The sequence below is a fragment of the Lathyrus oleraceus genome, chromosome 7, assembly GCF_024323335.1.
Source record: "Lathyrus oleraceus cultivar Zhongwan6 chromosome 7, CAAS_Psat_ZW6_1.0, whole genome shotgun sequence".
NCBI lineage: Eukaryota > Viridiplantae > Streptophyta > Magnoliopsida > Fabales > Fabaceae > Lathyrus > Lathyrus oleraceus.
In genome coordinates, this window is record NC_066585.1 from 121,834,630 (window position 1) to 121,856,275 (window position 21,646).

The 21,646-nt window shown below is 38.8% G+C and overlaps 1 non-coding gene across 1 annotated transcript; it reads right to left on the reverse strand.

Moving 5' to 3' along the window:
* Window positions 1-21,221: 21,221 nt before the first annotated feature.
* Window positions 21,222-21,328, reverse strand: LOC127108746 (small nucleolar RNA R71). Its single transcript, XR_007796260.1, has one exon. It is a non-coding gene; the product is annotated as a small nucleolar RNA R71 (small nucleolar RNA).
* Between the last annotated feature and the right edge of the window lie 318 nt (window positions 21,329-21,646).

Genomic DNA, 21,646 nt, shown 5'->3' on the forward strand with positions numbered 1-21,646 from the left:
GATACATATTTTCCCCAAGCATATGTTTGTGTCTGATATCTCCATATAGAGTCATCCCCATTAGGCAGAAAGTTTCTATCCTTTCTTCCATATTCCCCACTGAGTTATGTCCTCGTGGATAATTTTTGTTTCAGTTTCCTCCCAAAACATGTATTGGGATGGAGTTACTCCCCTGAGTTATATCCTCGTTGGGTTGAATCTTGTTTCATTGCGTCTCTCTAGTTTGTTCCTAGATTGACTACTATTGTTTTTCCCCTGCACTTCCCCGTAGTTTAGATGAATGATTGCTCAGTAGCCAGTAATTGTCCATCTTTTCCCTGGCGAAGTTTTGTGGCCTTCTACCCAGTAACCAGTAGTTGGAAGTCCTATTTCTGTGGTTTTCTACCCAGTAACCGGTAGTTGTAAACCCCATTTTATCCCCTTGCAGAGTTAACCTTGTTTTTGTTCATCCTAACCGATGACGGTTACTCTCTTTTTCGTAGTTTTCTACCCAATAACCGATAGATGTAATACCCTCTTTGTTGGTTATCTTTATCCAATATTTGGTATTGATATTCCTTCATTTGTGAGTGTAAGACCCCAATTTTGCCCCTAAGATCCCTCATGGCATCATAACATTGCATTTGCATAAGCCTCAAAGATCATGAGCATCTTGGTTCCCTTTGCCTTTGGGTGGGACTCCTTGTGAGTGGTTTGAGATCACCAAACATGCTTGAATTGTATATCATTGCTTTTCTTATTTTTTTCACTAACCAAAAGCACAAAAATATGTCACTAACATTTCTTGTTTGTAGCCTGAGCAATCACAAGGTCAAGAGCTTCAAGGAGATCCTTTGTGCAAAGATATGGTCAAGAGAAGATGAATGCAAGCATGGTAATGGCTCCCAAAGCTCTCATCCATCAAATATGCCTCCCTATCACCTCAATTCATCATTTTGATCAAAGCAAGTCAAAGGATTTGAGGTTTTGTTTCTCAAGGAAACCCTAATTCATCTGTGTAGCACAATGCCTTGCTCATGAAGCAACCTCAGCCCATGGTCAAATACAATGAAGGGAAGTTCTTTAATTTACCATTTCATGCATATTTGAACTTATTTGAGTGTCCTCAATCATCAATTCATCAAGATATGAGTCATGGACTTGAGAAGTTGATCAGTCAATTCATTTGACTATTTTGAAATGCACTGAGACCTAACGTTTTATGTGTTGGTCAAATGGAGATGGTTCCAAAAGCAAAAATGTTCTTAAGGACAATATGAACAACTTTCATGTTCATCAAAAATTTATTTGAAGCTTGGAAGGCCATCTCCCATTCCAATACATTATAGGTCATTTTGACTGAAACCCTAATTTTGGGTCAACTTCCCAAGGACATAACTCATTAATTTTTTATGATTTTGAGGTGGGATCAAATGCATTGGAAATATTGAGATTTCTACTTCAAATGTTATGTTGAACAAAATTTGAAAATATCAAAGGAAATACATGTGATAATGCAAGACATTATAGGTCCTTTTTTACCAAAGGCATTAAAAGTAAAAAAAGTCCAACTTCAAGTGCCCATAACTCTTTCATCAAAAATCTAAATGATGCAAAATATAAGTCCATTTTGATTATCTTGAAAAGATCTACAACTTTGGTGTTTGAGGTTTTTTCATTTGAGGCTTGCATCATCAAAACAGAGGGGATTGAAAATTGGCCAAATTTGGAAACCTTGTCTTGACATGTCATGCACCTTGCACTTTAAACTCAAATTTCATAAATTTCCACACTTCAAATGGATTTTTGCCCAACATAACAATTGTTCCTTACATCAAGACCTTTCCAACCATTACTCACATGATCATGTTTGGATTTGGCAAATGGGACTTTCGAAGAAGGGAATATTTTGGTGCATTTATGGAAACTTGATTCAAACTCATTGCACATTCCAATTACCTCATATCTACACGTCCATTTCAGATCAAATTGACTTCATCTTGCCATTCCAATAAGATTTGGGCCCTCCATGCTCCTGTACAGGCCCATGCATGGAGGCCCTCTTCATGCATGCACACGAGAATTCACCTTGTTTGCCTTGCCATTTGCTATAAATAAGTGTGCTCAGCTCCACTATTCTTGACCCTGATTCAACCTGAAATGCTGCAGAATTCTCTCCATAGCCATCACTAAAGGAATTTCAATTTTCTTCCAAAAAATTCAGAACTGAATTTCAACTTCCTTGGTTGATTTTCAGACCTATAATTCCTCAGCCTTGCTTCCTCTTCATCACTAAATCTCATTGCAAGCCTTGGTTGTGAAGAATCGTGCTCTCCATACCTGGATTCCAAAGGTGGATAACAGAACTTTTTTCTCTTCGAAACTCTTTAATCCATGCTTATTTCTTGAGTTCCTTGGTTTGGCTGAAGTCCTCTCAATAGAGGCATTTGATTTGTGCTTTCAATTTTGCAAAAACATGAAGTTCATGATGAACACCATCATACTTCCAGCTCTGATTTCTCCATTTATAGGGATCTAGAGTGGAAGTGCATGGTATAGGAGTGATGTACATCACTTCCTCTTTCGATTGACGTATAGATCGCTCCATTTGGTTGAGTTTGCCATGTCTGCAATTCTCACCGGAACTGGAGGTCTCACCGGAGAAGACGGTGGCTCCGGTGGCCGTCCCAACTCCAGATCCAATCACAGCCGTGCATTTCCATTTCCAGATTCGATCTGATCCGTTCAATGTTATGACCTAATTAATGGCTCCATGTGGTTGCATTGACTGTGGACTACACTAGGCGCGCGCTTGTGGATCCTTGGATCTGCCAGCTCAATTAATGAGCTCAGATCCAAGGGCTCGTGTTTTTTCCGTTTTTTTAATTCTGATTTTATTTTCTATTTCATTTTTAATTACATTTCATTTTCTAAAATCCATATCTCTTTTATTTTTAATCCAAAAATTATGGGACCAATTGCATTAGTCTCCAAATAATTTCTAGTTTCTATTTCTGATTTTTAATATTTTTTATTTTGTCATTTGCTATTTTTTGTGAATTTTCTCTTTTCTGGTTATTTTTAATTCATTTTAAATAGTTTTTTATATTCAAAAAATACAAAAATATTTTCCTAACCTATTTGAATGATGATGGATCTATGAAAAATATTCTTATCAATTTTTAAATTGATTTGAGATTTTAGTTAAATTAGGTTATTTGTATTCATTTTTAATTGATTAAAAATAGTTTCTGACTTTTAAAAATGCTGAAATTTTTTGTCAAACTTTGTTTGACCTTGTTGAACTTGGGATAAATTACTTGGACCTTTCAAGGTTGATTTGAAGTGATTTTGAAGTTTGACCTTCCTTTTATTTTTAATTCAAGTTTAATATTAAATATTAAAAAAATTCCAAAAATATTTTGTTCATTTCTTGACTTCCAATCTTCATCTCACTTCTGTTTTTGATTGTTTGACCTTGACTTTCAATGTCATTGGTCAACATATGAGGATTGGTACATGTTACTTCATTTAATGCACTTTAATTTTGCCATTTCCATTTCTCTTATTCCTTCCTTCTTCTTCTTCTTCTTCTTCTTCTCTTTCTTTTGGATCAATGAGTTGAAGGTTGATAAGTTAGCATTGATTAGGGAGACTTAATCTTCCTTGATCCAAATCTAATTCATCTTGATCAATTGATCAAGTGAATGGCTTTGCATTAAGGATAGGTTGTTTCCTAAATCATGCAAAAGGCTTAAACCAATACAAGATCAATTTTCTTCTTCTTTTGGCATGGCAAGTTGTTGGGACTTGGTTCACTAATCAAGACTCCTAACTTGTGTTTGTTGCCTACATTATTATTGACCGGCCTCAGATAGTTGTGACTTCTACATAAGTCCAATTATGATTGCTTAACATAGCGCTAAATTTGCCTTATGGCACACCAACACTAACCACTAACAATTAACATTTACTTTATGCACTTTACCTTTATTGCAATTTACTATTCTTGCACATATTATCCATTTGCTTTTCTCTTTGCTCACTTGAGCACATGTTTATGTTAATGCCATTTTCCTTTTGCTCACTTGAGCACATAATTGTGTATATATTATTATGCTTGTGTTTTGTTTGATTGTTGTGAACCAAATGCAAAGAAATGGACTTAGTCTCTAGGAACTTCCCTATGCAAAGAATGGAGAAATGGACTTAGATCTTAGGACTTTCCTTGTGCAAAATTGGAGTAAAAAGATCCTAATGTGAAGATGGATTAGAAGGATCAAATCTCAAAACTCACTCTTGTCCATTCTTGATTTACTTCATGGAACTTTTGATGTGTGTGTTCTTGTGCTAGGGGGTTCCCACTTGAGCTAAGTTGAAGGACCATTGACATGTTCATCCAAAGTGAAAGATATAAGATACATTGAGGATCTCTTAAAAGGCTTGTTTGATGATTGCTTGTGCTTTGTATGATTGCTTATTCCAAAGGATGGGAGCTACTTGGATCATCTATATAATCTCAAGAGAGGAACTCCATTGTAGTTTTGTTTCTTCATCCCTAATCTTTTTGCTTTACTTAGGACTTAGCCATTCTTCTTCTTCTCTCCACTCTAACCCAAGCCAAAACTTTTGTGCAAACATTTAACATTTGTTTTCAAACATTAGAAACTTAAGCCTTATGCTTTTGATTTTAAAACTTTCTTTTCATAATACTTATTTTGAATTGAATCCTTAAGTCAACTTTGACCATTTTGTGTATACTTCTAATTGGTAAATATAACTCATTCAAATGCCTCTGTGGTTTCAATGGCCACTTTCTTAATCAAACTTTTTTCATAACCTTTAGCTATTAGGTTTGAGTTATCCTTGTGGTAGATACAATGCTCACCTATATCCTTAGTGATGGACAATGAGTCTTTCATGCTTATTATAGGGTTAACCCCTCACTAGCATGTTGAAGATATCCTCACATGGTGGATTTGTGGTTTTAGGTTGAGTTTTCTCCCTTGGATAACAAAAGACCTTAGGGCTTTTGGACCAATCAATTCACCAACTCATTTTTGAGATTTTTACCCCGAACTACGAGTTTTGATCCTAATCTTTTTTTAAGATGGTACGTAGGCAATGTGTTTATCCATCCAAACATAAAATGTAAATAAACTTGTATATTCTTTTCTCATCTCTTCAATCATGTTTGCACAAACAAATTTTTTCACAAAAACAACAACCTCTACATCAAGTATGAAAAGGGCTCCCTAGGAGTACCTAGGATGTTTTGGGTGCCTAACACCTTCCCATTGCATAACCAACCCCCTTACCCAGATCTCTATTCTCTTTTACTAGTTTTTGTTAAAACTATTAGGTTTTTGTTCGCTTTCTAACCATTCCTTTGGATAAATAGAAGTGCGGTGGCGACTCGACTTGTATGATTTACCTTGGATTTAGTCAATATCTCTAATGGTAACGAATACCCCGCTACAAAATGTATGGAAGATTTTAATATTTTGAAGAAAAAAAATCCATTTTCTTCGTAATCTTTCATTCACCCTTGTTTGGTAATGATTGTTTCTCTCCTTGATTGATCATCATTTTATACCCAGTAGTCGGTATTCCGATGTCCTTTCTTTTCGGTCGATCTATCCTTTATTAACCCAGTAACCCGTTGTGGATAATCTTCCATGCGAGTATGTTATCTACGTTCTGACGGTAATAGATAATATATCTCATGCGCTCCTCAGTCGAAGTCTTTTTCTTCCCCAATCGAGTAAGATTTGTACTTCCTTATGGAATCGAATGTCCATCCTGTAATTGAGTTTGCTTTTTCAGCCCTCCTTTGGGATGATGAGTGTCTTGGAAATATTCCCCAATTCACGCCTGGTTGATCACCTATTATATGCCCAGTAACCGGTATCCCTGGTGTTCCTTCCTTTCTGCTCCCTATTATGACTTTTGTCCCCTATGGAGTCAGATTTGCCTGAGTGAATATACCTTTTTAGGTCTTCCTCAGATGTTTTGGATGATTGATATCTCTCACCCTTATACTGGTCTTAGATATTCTTTCTCCCTGAGCGTGTTGTTCTCTCACCCTTGTACCGGTGTTTTGATCACATGTCTCCTTGAGCTTATTACCCAGTAATCGGTAATACCTCGTTTGTTTCCTCAGCTGAGTCCTTTGTGGATTCTCCCAGCCTGAGTCCCTTGGTGGATTTTCCCCACCTGAGTCCGGATTTTTATCCGAAGTATCCTTTGTGGATAGTTTTTCTGTATTGGCATATTCCCCAAGACATGCATCTTTGTGTCAGCTCGAGTCTTTCCATTGATTTATTTTCATGGAATCCCTTCGTGTCTCTCAGCAAGTTTTAAGTCGTGACCTGCTTACGCATTTTATCCCCTTTATTCCCCAGTAAAATCCCCAGAGTCTCTGTCCCATTTATGAGTGTATTACTCATATGGATCTTCAGTTTCTCCTGATTTCTTTTCCTTTGTGGACATATATCTCCACAGAGTATTAACTTTTGCATACATACATTTGCATCATGAGGTCTCTTAGGGACCAAAATTCGTCTCTTTGTTATTATTTAAGCCCATTCTACCATCGGCGAGACGAATATTTTAACCTTCATATCTCCGGCTAGAATGACCTTAAATAGGGGCATCTGTAAGACCCTAATTTTGACCCTAAGATCCCTCATGGCATCATATCATTGCACATTGCATTTGCCTCAAGGATCATAGCATCTTGGCTCATTAACCCTAGGGTTGGGACTTGTCTGAGTTGGTTTGAGACCACCAAGCATGCTTGAATTGTATATTATTGTTTTTCTTATCTTGTGGGTATACCTATCCTAGATCAGTTGCCGTTCAGTGGCTTGGAGAGAGTTCCTTCTTCCCAAGAGATTGATGATCTGTTGCATATAGATGAATCTATTGTTGGAGCTCATATGACTACCAAAGGTGGAATTCAAGGTCTCCCATCTCATTTCCTCATTGCTCAAGCTACTTTGTTTGGGAAGGCCATGAGTGAAGATGCCTTTGAGGCCATATTTGTACTTCTCATCTATGAGCTAGTGTTATTCCCCAACATCGATAATTTTGTGGATTTGAACGCTATTAGGATTTTCTCTACTCTTACTCCCGTTCCGACTCTGTTGGGTGACACTTACTTTTCTTTGCATATGAGGAATGCAAAGGGTGGTGGTACCATTGTGTGATGTTTGCCTCTGTTGTACAAGTGGTTTATTTCGCACTTGCCACAAACGCTCGCCTTCAAGGAGAACAAAGGATGTCTACGATGGTCCACGAGGCTTATGTCTCTCACTAATGATGATATCTTTTGGTACAACCGTGTATATGATGGTGTGCAGATTATCGACTCTTGTGGTGAATTCTCCAATGTGCCTCTTCTTGGTACATGTGGTGGGATTAACTACAACCCTATTTTGGCACGTCGTCAGCTTGGATGGATTAAAGGATAAACCCAATAACATTTTGTTAGAGGGTATGTTCTTTCAGGAGGGTAAAGATCCCCAAGGCTTGAAGGGTAGGATGGTTCGCGCTTGGCCCAAGATCCATAGGAAGGGAAGGAAAGAGCTTGGTCTGAAGAACTGTATTGCTTTGGAACCCTATACCTCGTGGGTGAGGAGGAGAGCTTCTGAGTACCTTATGCCTTACGAGTATCCAAGACCTACACCTTTGGTTACGGCTGGGCCTTCAACCCTCTCTGACCAAGGAGTAGAGGAGTTGAGAGACGAAGACCGTTCACGTGCTTGGATCCGTGAACGAGAGGAGCTACTTCAGCAACTTAGAGAAAAGGATGCTTTGATAGAGTTTCTTGAGTATCAGGTTATCGATGAGCCTGATGATGTGGTGACTTCTCTTCTTCCTCAGTCTTCCAAGTTCTGGAAGAGGAAGTACGATCGACTCACCAAAGAGAAGGCATATATGGAAGCAGCTTATGAGAGAGAGGTGAAGAGACTTCGTGCAGCGTATCTTCCGGTCTCCAGAGCTTTAGACGATTGTTTCTAGGGTTCCATAGGATGTTTATTTTCCTTCTCTCTTGTATTGTATTTGATTACCAAGAGTGTACTTCTTTGGTGTAAAAAATTTCCGGATACTATTGATGTGATATTTCTATATATGTATAAATAATTAATATTTTCAATATTTGCAAATAGGACTCTAAAGTTCCTCTGATAAATAAAACAAATCATATGCACAAACATTGCATACATCATGTGCATAAGCAGGTTTTGCTCCAGGCTTCTTGTTCAATGGTCTATCTTTGTGTTCTTCATTTATTTTGAAGACAAGTTGACTCATCGGTACTACACCAGAGCCAACACTTCAAGACTGATGGATCACTTAGAGCAAGAGAACAGAGAACTCAAGGAGGAAGTGGCCAGATTATGCCAAGAGTAGACGACACCATCTACCACTCTGAGCCGTCTTTGGCAAGTCTGCTGCTGAACTCTGCTTGGTTCAATGAACGATCAATTTCTTGAGCTCCGCAAGGAACTCAAAACTCTCAGAGGGAAGGACCTCTTTGGCAAGTCTGCTGCTGAACTATGCTTGGTTCCTAACGTTAAAATCCATGTAAAATTCAAAGTACCTGACTTTGAAAAGTACAAGGGAAACACTTGCCCTCTCAGCCAGTTGGTTATGTATGCGAGGACAATGTCGACTCAGACCGACAATGATCAGCTCCTCATTCATTATTTCTAAGACAGCCTGTCCGGTGTCGCCCTGAGATGGTACATGGGTTTGGACAATGCGAACATCCGATCCTTCAATGACCTTGGCGAAGCTTTCGTCAAGCAATACAACTATAACATGGATATGGCTCCCGATAGGGATCAATTGAGAACCATGTATTAGAAGGACAAGGAGACTTTCAAGGAGTACGCCCAGAGGTGGCGAGAACTAGCTGCACAGATTGTGTCTCCGTTGGAAGAGAAAGAAATGACCAAGATGTTCCTAAAGACCTTGAGCTCATTTTATTATGAGCGGATGATTGCCAACACTCCTTCTGACTTAACCGAGATGGTGAACATGGGGATGCGTCTGGAGGAAGGAGTCCGGGAAGAGCGCCTGACTAGAGAAGAAGGCTCTTCTGCCAAACGATATGGGGCGTTTGGAAAGAAGAAAGATGGTGAGGCACATGTTGTGACCTCCCATGTCAAACCCAGAAGACCCTCTGTGAGGAGGAAGACCGTGTGTCCCGCCGGTAATCAGCATCAGGTGGCTTACATAACACCTGTTTTCAGAGAAAACCAGCACTATCAGCATAATAATAACCAGCAACAGCAGTATCAACAATATCAACAACAAAAATACTGTCCTCAACAACAGGCCTACCAGCCTCGAAACAATAATCAGACCAGTACAAGCTATGAGACGAAAAGGGTCACTTCTGATCCTATTCCCATGACCTACGCATAGCTATATCCCTCTTTGGTAGAGAGAAAACTAATCACTCCACGTGACCCATCGGCTATACCTACCAATCTTCAATTGTGGTATAAGGCCGAGCTACATTGTGTTTATCTTTCCGGTGCCCCCGGACACGACGTGGAAAATTGCTACCCGCTGAAGACCAAGGTTCAAGACCTTGTGAGAAGTGGTATCTTGTGTTTCGAGGACGTAGGTCCCAACATCAAGAAGAACCCATTGCCAGAGCATGGGAAATCTGCTGTCAACATGGTCCAGGGCTGCCCTGGTAAATACAAAGTCTGATATGTCAGCCATATCCGACAATCATTAGTCGAGATGCACAGACTGTTGTGTGAATACAGTCATTATGAGCATGACCATGACAGATGCCGAGTCTGCACTGTCAATCAGAGGGGTTGTCGTCAAGTTCGAAAAGACATCCAAGAAATGCTGGATGAAGGTGTCATTGAAATACTTCAGAATCGTGATGGGGATGATGAAGTTAATGTGATATCACCAGTATTCCGGATCCCAGAGTCTGTTGTTAATATCGCTGATGTCAGCGGTCTGACCCGTAGTGGTCGTGTTTTCTCGGCTCCGCCGAAACCCTGGGTTGACATCAGAAGGGCTAATATTGCTGATTGCGCTGTTCGTCCGGTTGGAAATGCCGTTGTTGCTCCGAATCCGGCACTTATTTTTAATAACCCTGCCACCGCTATAAGAACTCCTGTCACTGCTGGCCAGAATGGCACAATGAAAGAGGACTGTGATGAGATGTTGAGGCTCATCAAGAGGAGTGAATACAACATTGTAGATCAACTTCTAAAAACGCCATCAAAGATCTCTGTGCTATCTTTGCTAATGAACTCAGAACCACACCGTGAAGCTCTGCAGAAGGTGTTGGATGTGGCGTATGTAGACCATGACGTCACAATAGAACAATTCGATAGTATTGCCGCAAATATTACCGCTTGTAACAATCTGAGTTTCTGTGATGCTGATCTCCCTGAGGAGGGAAGAGACCACAATTTGGCACTTCGCATATCTATGAGAAGTAAGGATGATGCCATGTCTAATGTGCTGGTAGACACTGGATCATCACTGAATGTGTTGCCAAAATCCACTCTGGCTAGATTGTCATACCAGGGGCCTCCCATGAGGCAGAGTGGAGTGGTGGTAAAAGCTTTTGATGGATCCCGCAAAATGGTGATTGGTGAGGTTGAACTCCCAGTCAAGATTGGACCAAGTGATTTCCAGATCACTTTTCAAGTCATGGATATCCACCCATCATATAGATGTCTGTTGGGCAGACCATGGATTCACGAGGCAGGCACCGTGACATCCACCCTACACCAGAAATTGAAATTTGTCAAGAACAAAAAGCTGGTGGTGGTAGGGGGAGAGAAGGCTCTCCTAGTTAGCCATCTGTCTTCTTTTTCTTATATGGACGTTGAGGATGAAGTTGGGACGCCGTTCCAAGATTTATCTATTGTTTAGCCTTCTAAGAAAGGAACTTCTTCATTTGCGTCCTACAATGATACGAAGTTGGCCATTGAGCATGGCACAACTACTGGTTTAGGACAAGTGATCAAGATAGAAGACAATAAATCCAGGGCTGGCATAAGGTATTCTTCAGGCACTTTCAACAAACGTGGGTTGTTTCAGAGTGGTGGGTTCATCCACACCGTCCAAGACAAGGAAGTTGTTGCTATTGTGGAAGAGGATGCAGAGGAAGATTCTGGCAGCTTTGTCATCCCCTGAGGGGTCTACAATAATTAGGTCGTTGTTGATGTTCCAACAGTCGTCCACAAGTCAACGTAATGTTCGTTGTTTGTTTAAAAACCCTTCTCCCATGCCAAAAGGAGGAGTGATGACATTGTTGGCTCATAAATACAATGATATTTCATTCAATAAATTCATGTTAAATGTTTGTTTTCCCAATTATTTTCACTTTTTGCTTTTTGCATGAAATTGGTGATCACATAAAACCTTAAAAATAGAATAAAATCAATCTTTTCATCTGCATAATGATTTGCCTTCTTTGAATTCTAAAATCTCTTTATATCCAAAATCATTATGCAGGTTTATCAAACCCATTGAACATAATGATCCAACACCATCTCCCAACTTTGAGTTCCCTGTATTTGAAGCCGAGAAGATGATGTTGAAGAGATTCTTGACGAGATTACCCGTCTATTTGAACACGAAGAAAAGATCATTCAGCCACACCTTGAGAATCTGGAAACAATCAACTTGGGGTCTGAAGATTGTGTTCGTGAGGTGAAGATTGGGGCACTCCTGGAAGAATCTGTTAAGAAGGGGTTGATTGAGTTGCTACGAGAATACGTCGACGTCTTTGCCTGGTCATATGAAGACATGCTTGGTCTAGATACTGATATCGTGCAACATTTCCTGCCTTTAAAGCCTGAGTGTGTGCCTGTAAAGTAGAAGCTCAGAAGAACTCATCCTGATATGGCAGTGAAGATTAAAGAAAAGGTTCAGAAGCAAATTGATGCGGGGTTTTTGGTGACTTCTACATATCCTCAATGGGTGGCCAAATATTGTGCTTGTGCCTAAGAAAGATGGAAAAGTTTGAATGTGTGTGGACTATCGAGACTTGAATAAAGCTAGTCCGAAAGATGATTTTCCTGTACCACACATTGACATGTTGGTAGATAATACAACTAAATTCAATGTCTTCTCATTTATGGACGGATTTTCCGGATATAATCAAATTAAAATGGCACCCGAGGATATGGAGAAGACAACATTCATCACACCTTGGGGAACATTCTGTTATTGAGTGATGCCCTTCGGTTTGAAGAACGCCGGAGCCACGTATCAACAAACTATGACTACCTTGTTTCACGATATGATGCACAAGGAGATCGAGGTATATGTTGATGATATGATTGCGAAGTCAAGAACGGAAGATGAACATGTAGATCACTTGTTGAAGCTTTTTCAGCGTTTGAGGAAGTATAAGCTTCGCCTGAATCCTAACAAGTGTACATTTGGAGTCCGTTTCGGCAAGTTATTGGGCTTTATTGTCAGTGAGAGAGGTATTGAAGTTGATCCTGCCAAGGTCAAAGTAATACAAGAGATGTCTGCGCCCAAAACTGAGAAGCAAGTCCGATGTTTTCTTGGCCGCTTGAATTATATCTCCAGATTTATATCCCACATGACTGCCACATGTGCGTCGATATTCAAGCTCCTCCGGAAAGATCAGGGTCATGATTGGACCGAGGATAGCCAAAAAGCCTTTGACAATATTAAGGAGTACCTGTCCGAGCCGCCGATTTTGTCTCCGCGTGTGGAAGGGAGACCCTTGATTATGTACCTTACTGTTCTTGAAGACTCTATGGGTTGTGTCCTTGGTCAGCAAGATGAATCAGGGAAGAAAGAGTATGCTATTAACTACCTGAGTAAGAAGTTCACTGATTGTGAGTCCCGATACTCAGTGCTTGAGAAAACATGGTATGCTTTGGCTTGGGCTGCTAAGCGCTTACGCCAGTATATGTTGAATCATACGACTTGGTTGATATCCAAAATGGATCCAATCAAGTATATCTTTGAGAAGCCTGCTTTAACTGGGAGGATTTCCCATTGGCAGATGCTGTTGTCTGAGTATGATATTGAGTATCGAGCTCAGAAGGCTATTAAAGATAGTATCTTGGCTGACCACTTGGCACATCAACCAATTGAGGATTATCAGTCAGTTCAGTACGACTTCCTAGACGAGGAGATTCTGTATTTAAAAATGAAAGATTGTGATGAGCCTACGCTCGATGAAGGACCAGAGCCTGGTTCCTGTTGGAGCATGGTTTTTGATGGCGCTGTAAATCAATATGGAAATGGTATTGGGGCAGTGATTATTAATCCTTAGGGCACACATTTTCCTTTTACAGCAAGGCTAACTTTCAAATGCACGAATAATATGGTGGAGTATGAGGCCTGTATTATGGGATTGGAAGAGTGTATTGATCTTAGGATCAAACATCTTGATGTTTATGGTGATTCGACCCTTGTGGTTAATCAGATTAAGGGTGAATGGGAGACGAATCAGCCTGGCCTCATCCCATATAGAGATTATGCGAGAAGGATTTCAACTTTCTTTACTGAAGTTGACTTCCATCATATTCCTCGAGATGAGAATCGGATGGCAGATGCCCTTGCTACACTTGCTTCTATGATTGTAGTAAGACTCTGGAATGAAGTCCCCAATATCACTGTGATGCGCTTAGACAGACCAGCTCATGTGTTTGCAGTAGAAGAGGTGAAAGATGATAAGCCATGGTATTATGACATCAAATGTTTTCTTATGAATCAGATTTACCCGCCTAGGGCATCTGTTAAGGATAGAAAGACCTTGAGGAGATTATTGATGACACTGAAATTCATTGTATTTTCGACTCCGATTTCGCATGCATTCTAGTTGTTTTATTATCATTTTGTTATGTTATTACTATGTTTCTCTTTGTTTTCAGGTGTTCAGTCTAATCGGAGCCCCGATCGAGAAAAGGAGTGAAAACGAGCTAAAAACCCTAAAATTCAGCATTTTTCACTTGTGGCTCCCACTGTAGCTGGCGCCATGGGCCCTGCCATGACGTGTCCTAGCTCAACTTCCCTCAACTGCCACGTTCCCCACTACCTCCACTATGGCACCACAATTTACTCTTATGGCGGGCGCCATGGACTTGTGGCGGGCGCCACAAGAAGAAAACTTTTCCCTCCTAATTTCAAACTGAAGGGCATCCTTGTCTTTTCCATTATTTTACTTGCCTATAAATAGAGACTCAAATTCATTTGTTTAATCATCCAAACTTAGAGCAGATGTAAACTTAGAGAAAACTTAGTTTCACTTAGGCATATATTCAGTATTTTAAAGTGGTAATCGCTTCGCATTGGGGTGTTACCACAATTGTGTAATCAAGTCTGTGATCGAGTCTGTAATCGAGTTTGGAGCACTTTGGAAGGAAGTTAATCCTTCCTCCATTTTCATTTCTACTTCGCATTTTATTCAACCCTCCGATTGGAGGAGGTTTTTATTGCTTGCCTTTATCTATTTTATTTTCCCGCACTCGCTTTACTTTATTTATTTCTCGCACTTGCTTTACTTTATTTATTTCTCGCACTCACTTTACTTTATTTATTTCTCGCACTCGCTTTACTTTATTTATTTCTCGCACTCGCTTTACCTTATTTATTTTCTCGCAATCGCTTTACTTTATTTATTTCTCGCACTCGCACTACTTTTATTTATTTTCGCACTCGCACTATTTTTATTTACTTTCCGCACTCGCACTACTTTTATTTAAATTAGAATGCACCTTTACTTTACCATGTCTAACTAAACCTATAAGGTTAGAGTGTATGGATCGTAATTGAACCGATAATCCGTACAATTGTTCGTAGAAACACTTAAGGGCTATTTTGACTTTCAACTTAAGTTTTCCCGCACTTAATTTTCGTTGGGTAAGATCGAAAGCCGTCCAACGTCTTTTTAAACTTAATTGTTTTTAACTATTTCAAATACAGCGAAAGCGCTTGGTTTAGTTCATTAGGAGTTTTTAACTTAAGAAGAAAAGTGATTTTAAATTTATTTTTGGACGCGTTTATAAGTTTAGAGTCTGGTTCGTGAGAACCTCTTTTGGTTAAGAAATCCAGGTTAAAATACTTTTCAACTTAGTCAAGATACTATATTTCTTAAAATTAGGTTTACTACTCTAACGCAATGCGCGCCTGTTTATAAGTGACAATAAGAGGGTTTGATTAGGGAGTACAACTCGGTTCTGAATACGCGAAAGCGACAGTTCCTGTTAAATTGGTTTTTTTCAAAGTAGGAAACACTGCCCATAATAAGTTCTATTAGCAAATACTTGATTTATTAATTGATTATGTGAATTACATTCGAGCCTGTCTTTATTAATTGAACTTTATTTCAACACTTTACTTTTCATTGCACACTCTAAAAACCCTTATTTTGATTACCTTAGATAAACACCATAACAATAGATAACGATAGATTGACACTTGGTCTTTATGGATTTGACAATCTTTTATATTACTCTGACGCGTTTGGCATACTTGCGAAAAGCACTGTAAGACCCCAATTTTGTCCCTAAGATCCCTCATGGCATCATATCATATCATATCATTGCCTCAAGGATCATTGTGCACCTTGCTCCTCTCTGTGGGTGGGTTATCTTTTGAGAGTGATTCTTGATCACCAAGCATGTTTTGCATTTGTATATCATTGCTTTTCTTTTTACCACTAACCAAAAGTACAAAAATATGTCATTTAACTTTGTTACTTGCAGAGGAAGCAACCACAGGTCAAGGCAGTCAAAGGCAGTCATTGAGCAATAGATGGTGGCCATTCTTGAGAATTTGGACACCACAATCATTCACAAGATCTTATATGAGTTATGTTATCATGTTGAATCAAAATCCCAAATGGTAGAGGCTTGAATTTCATCAGAACATTGCCAGGTCAACTGAAGGCCTAGAAAGTCAACTGCCAAGTCAACTGTGGATTTGGAGGTGGGAAGTGATTAGAAATACTTCATTCATGTTCAAACAAGTCTCATTTGACATTTCAAACACCAACATTGAAGAAAATAAAGTCAGGTCAAAACTTTCCAAAAATAGAAAGGGACCTATAATTTGAATTTGCCAAAAATGGAAAGGTTTTAACCTAACTTCAACTTCAAATTACATCACCAAAAATGCTTCAAATGAAATTTTGTTGAACATGAAAGTTGTATATCTTTCTCTCCCATTTCTAAAAAGTCCAAGATCATCAATTTCTCATGTGTGGTTAAGGAGATATGATCAAAACATGGCAAGGTGTACTTGAAGATTCAAATGAGCATAACTTCTCAACCATAGCTCCAATTCAAGTGGTTCTTTTTGCTAAATTCTCATTTTGACCTCTAATTTCAAAATCTTGCATTGCATTTCATCAATTGTCATCACATAATCATTTGCCATTTCACTTGATTTTTGGAGGGAATTTTTAAAGTTTAAAATTGGCCGATTATTTGAGCATCCCACCACTTCCAATAGCTCCAAAATGATATTTTGAGTGAAAATGATCACAAACCCGTGCACTGTTCACCATGCATTTTCATGCATAGGGTGAAATTGCCATTTTGCATAAACACCTCATTTCACTAATTACCATTAGCATTTGCTTAAACATGATTAAGAGCATGATTAGGAGGGAGTATATAACACAAACCCTAACTGTTTTCAGCTGACAACACTCACAATTTTCAGATCTAGATCCAAACACCAAATTTTTCTCTCACTTTTTTCTTGCAATTTCTTCAAACACAAACCATTTCCATCACTTGATTCATCATCTGGAAGCATCATTGAGTAGAATTGCACGTGGAATCAAGAGATTTGGCACAGTTTTGAAGCATGCTCGAAGCTTGATGCATTAATGGTGAACTCAAAGTCTGGTGAAATCAAGAGCAGTTGAACTTCAATTCTTCATCCAATCAATCATACAAGCATTGTAGAAGAAGTCTGGAGCATTGCAAGGCCTTGGATCCACCAATTCCAGTTCTGCTTCTTCAAGAGGTCATTAAATCGATCTCTCTAATTCTTAAAATGATTATGATGTTGTTATGGATCTTGATTTGCTGATTAAACTGAGCTTTGAACCACGAATTTTCATGCACAATTGAGTTAGATATGTTAGATTAAAGTTTCATGTGTGATTCTTCTTCTCTTCGATCCATGCGTGTTTGTTGATTTCTTGATGAAATGTATATGGATTGTTGATGTATGTTGCAAGATCTACATGATGATATGTTTGATTTTAATTTCTGAGAACTTTTGTTCTTGAGCCTGGCACTGTTCATGATGAACATGATGAAGATGATGAATTTCGTTTCCAGAATTGTGTTTGATCTTCAGAAATGCTTTAGCTGCGTTTTGCATGTGTTTGTGAAATGAAGCGCATGTACTGGTCCACGTTTGCTTTCGCCTGGCATTTTGATTGGTTGGTAGCGTTTTGACTTGGCCACATGTGCATTGACTGGCCAAGTCATTTAATGAAACGCTGCGTTTGCAGCTTGGCACCTGATTTTATTTGAATGCGCCTGTGGTTCGAGTCCCAGCGAAGGGAATATTTCAAATGCCATGCTGATTTTCTCATTTCCCTCCATTATTCCATGCATACTTCATATTACATTTTTTTATTTTTTCTCCATCTTTAAAAATTCATATATAATTGAAAATTGCTCCAAAAAATATGTGGTTTCTTGCATTGTATTTCTTATTTTGTCTAGTATTTTTTGATCATTTTTTCATAAATTGTGCATGGCTGGAAATTATTTTGTGATAGGGAATGTGAACATGTATCATATCTTGACCTTGCCTTGCTTTATCATTTGTGAAATGCTGAGTTTTTATCCAATGAATCGGAAAATTTGCATGTTGGAACTAGACACTTTGCTTGACATTTTGGTGTTGATTTGGTATTTTTACCATTTGTAGTTTCTGTTTTATGATCATGTGAATGTAGGTGTGACAATTTGTGTCACACCTTTTCTTGTTCAACTTATATGATGTGATTACCCTATCAAATGATCTCCAATTGTCCTGATTTTTTGTGTGATACATATTATGGATGTTGTGAATGAGGGTGAATTTTCTTTGAATTATTTGAATCATTTCTGAATTAATTGAGATTTTTCATTCTGGTTGATCACTTTTGAGCTTTAAAATTGCCTTGAACTTCAATTGATCATGAAATGCTTTTGGTAATTGATATTGATGTGAGACCTTTTGGATTGTTTCAAGATGTGTTTGAAGTTGATTCATGTTAATTTTAAGCTTCTGTTTTGAATTTGTTCTCCATCTTTGACCCTAGGCTTTGACCTAGTGGTTTGCCTCTCATGTTTGAAGCTTTGATTTCAGGTTGAACATCCAAGTTACATGGTCAATGATGCTCCATCATTTGAGCATTGATCATTGCCTTTGATTACTAATCTTTGTGTGTTTTGTAGGTTGATGTTGACTCATTTGAGTTTGACCTTTGGCTTACACATTGTGTACATTGGGATTGTTGATTGCTTATTGATTGTTGTTTGATTGTCTGAACTTTGTACTGAGTTGTTTGATGTTTCCACAGGTACATAAGTTACTTAAGCTCACTTTGAACTTGCTTTTGCTTGGTTGCTTAACCAATTAGGTATAACCTCTCTTCTTCATGTAGTCTGGAAGACCTGGCCTGTTATGTGGTCAGGCACCTGTCTGAAGTCCTCCTTAAGAGGCAATGTCTTTGTGTGTTTAATTTTGTGCCAAGCAGGAAAAGTCCTCTTATGAGGCAATTGGCAGATAAAAGAGATGTGTAGTCCATCTCCTGCTATTCAGTGTGTCATCCCCTTGCTCACATAACATTTTGATGCATTGTGGATCTTAACCCAAGATCTTATAGAGTCAAATCATTTGTGGAGAAGAGTTCCTACTTTCTAAACTCCCACACCTTCTATTATTCAAATGCTCTCCCTGACCAGAGATAAGAGCTATGAGGCACACCCCTCATCTCCATTTCATCTGCTTCACCCTAACTCTCAATGTTAGGGTTAAGAGCACGAATCACCCCATTCCAGTTGACTGTAAAGTCTAACCTTGCTTGAGCCTAATTGATTGTATATAGTGTGTGCTAATTGACTTGTTTGTCTGATTGCCTGATTCATTTGTGCATATCTGCTTATGTGTGCCTTTGTGCATTTATCATCATTAATTGTACATCATTGCATGATCATTGTTCATTGCCTTGTGACACCTTTGTTTGTCCATTGAGGAGTCAATTGTAAGTCCATTTATTGGCAGTTGTTTCCTATGACCATTGAGGAGTCAATTGTAAGTCCAGCTATTGGCATTTGTTTCCTATGATCTGGTAGGAGTCGAGTATAAGACCATTTATTGGCAACTTGTTTCCTCTTTACTTTTGTTTTGTTTGTTGTATGTGAGGAGTCAATTGTAAGCCCATTTATTGGCAGTTGTTTCCCATGATCATCCTTTGGAGATTGGTGTAAGTCCAGTTGATTGGCATTTGATATCCATGTTTTGTTTTGCTTTGGGAGACTAGTATAAGTCCATTGAGTGGCATCTGGTATCCATCTTTGTTTTAGGAGATTGGTATAAGTCCAGTGATTGGCATCCGGTATCCACTTTTGTTAGCTTTGCTTGATACTTTGTTTACCTGTTATTTGCTTTGTTGCCTATTCCAAAGGAATCACTTGGATCATCTACATATGATCTCAAGAGGTGAACATCTAAGAAGTTTTACTTCCTCACCCTCCCACCTTTTGTTTCTTTAAACCTCCATGTGTATGCTTATCCAAAACTTGAAAACTATTGTGCAAACATTTTCACTTCTTTTCAAATTAGAAACCTAGGCTTTAGGCCTTTGATTTTTCAAACTTCATTTTTGATAATACTTCTTTGAATTGAATTCTAATCATACTTTGACTTCATTTTTGTGAATAAATCCTAATTGGTTAATTTCACTCACTCAATTGTTTTGTGGCTTTGTCCATTCTTGATAAGTTTTCATGCATTAGCCATAGGTTTGATTTATCCTAGTTGGTTGATGTTAATCTCACCTTGTGTCCTTAGTGATTGAATTGTAAGACTTCCTTGCTTATTATAGGGTTGACCCCTCACTAGCAAGTTGAAGCTTTTCTCACATGGTGGACTTGTTGTTTGTATAGGGTTGAGTTTTCTCCCGTGGATAACGAAAGACCTTAGGGCTTTTGTTTAAAATGAACCCACTCATATTTTGGAAATCTTTTAGCCGAACTACGGCATTTTGATCCTTACCTTCCATGGAAAGGTACATAGGCAACGGGTTCATCCGTTCAAACACAAAAAACAATAAAAATTGTATATTTTTTTCTCATCCCTTCCATCATTGTTTGCACAATATGTCATAAACAAATAAACTTTTTATACAACAAGCGTGAAAAGAGGTTCCCTAGGAGTACCTAGGACGTTTTGGGTGCCTAACACCTTCCCATTGCGTAATTAACCCCTTACCCAGATCTCTGAACTTTTCATTAGTTTTCTATGTGTAAAACTTCTTAGGCTTTTGTTCGCTTTTTAGCCATTCCTTTGGATAAATAAAAGTGCGGTGGCGACTCTATCTTTGTATGCTTTGCTTTTGATTTAATTGATAAATCATAAAGTGACAAATACACCGCTACAAGCACGCATCAAGTTTTTGGCGCCGTTGCCGGGGACCAATTTCGTCAAATTTCGTACCCTGTTGTTATATCGTTTAGACTTAGGCTAGTACCCATCGGTCAATGCGAAGAACTCGCAGCACCAGAAGCTTAGTATACCCTCTGGCGGAACCTGAACGTTACGCTCGCGCATGTTTATTCTTCCATAGAATTAGGAGAGCTATGGCCGAAGATCAAAACCAAAGACCTCTTAAGGATTTCGCCCAACCATCCAATGAAGAACCTAGTTCTAGTATAGTAAACCCAACCATCCCAGCTAATAATTTCGAACTTAAACCATCCCTGTTGCAACTAGTGCAACAGAGACAATTCGCAGGTCTCGCTACTGAAAACCCAAACCAACATTTAAAAATCTTTCTCCAATTAGCAGACACTTTTAAAACCAATGGAGTTTCTCCTGAGGCAATCCGTTTAAGATTATTCCATTTTTCCCTCAGAGATAAAGCCCTATCATGGTTAGATTCCCTTCCACCCAATTCCATTACGACTTGGGATAACCATAGAAGAGTATTCCTTGCTAGATACTTTCCCCCAAGTAAGACCGCCGTTCTTCGAAACCATATAACTAGATTTACCCAGAACCGAGGAGAATCGTTGTTCGAAGCTTGGGAGAGATATAAAGAACTGTTAAGAGCATACCCACATCATAGTTTAGAAAATGGGTTAATCATTCAAACCTTCTATAATGGACTTCACTATAACACTAAGATGACCATCGACGCTGCCGCAGGCAGTGCTCTGTGAAGGTGAGAAAAACAAGAAAGGGGGGTTTGAATTGTTTTGGAAAATAAAGGCTTTTTCAAAAATAAGAACACACAGAATTTTATACTGGTTCGCTTATAACACAAAGCTACTCCAGTCCACCCGACCAAGGTGATTTCGCCTTCAAAAAGGACTTAATCCATTAATCTTGAAAGATTAATACAACCAAACGTCTAAGAGAGTGATCTCTTAGTCCTCCCAAGTATACA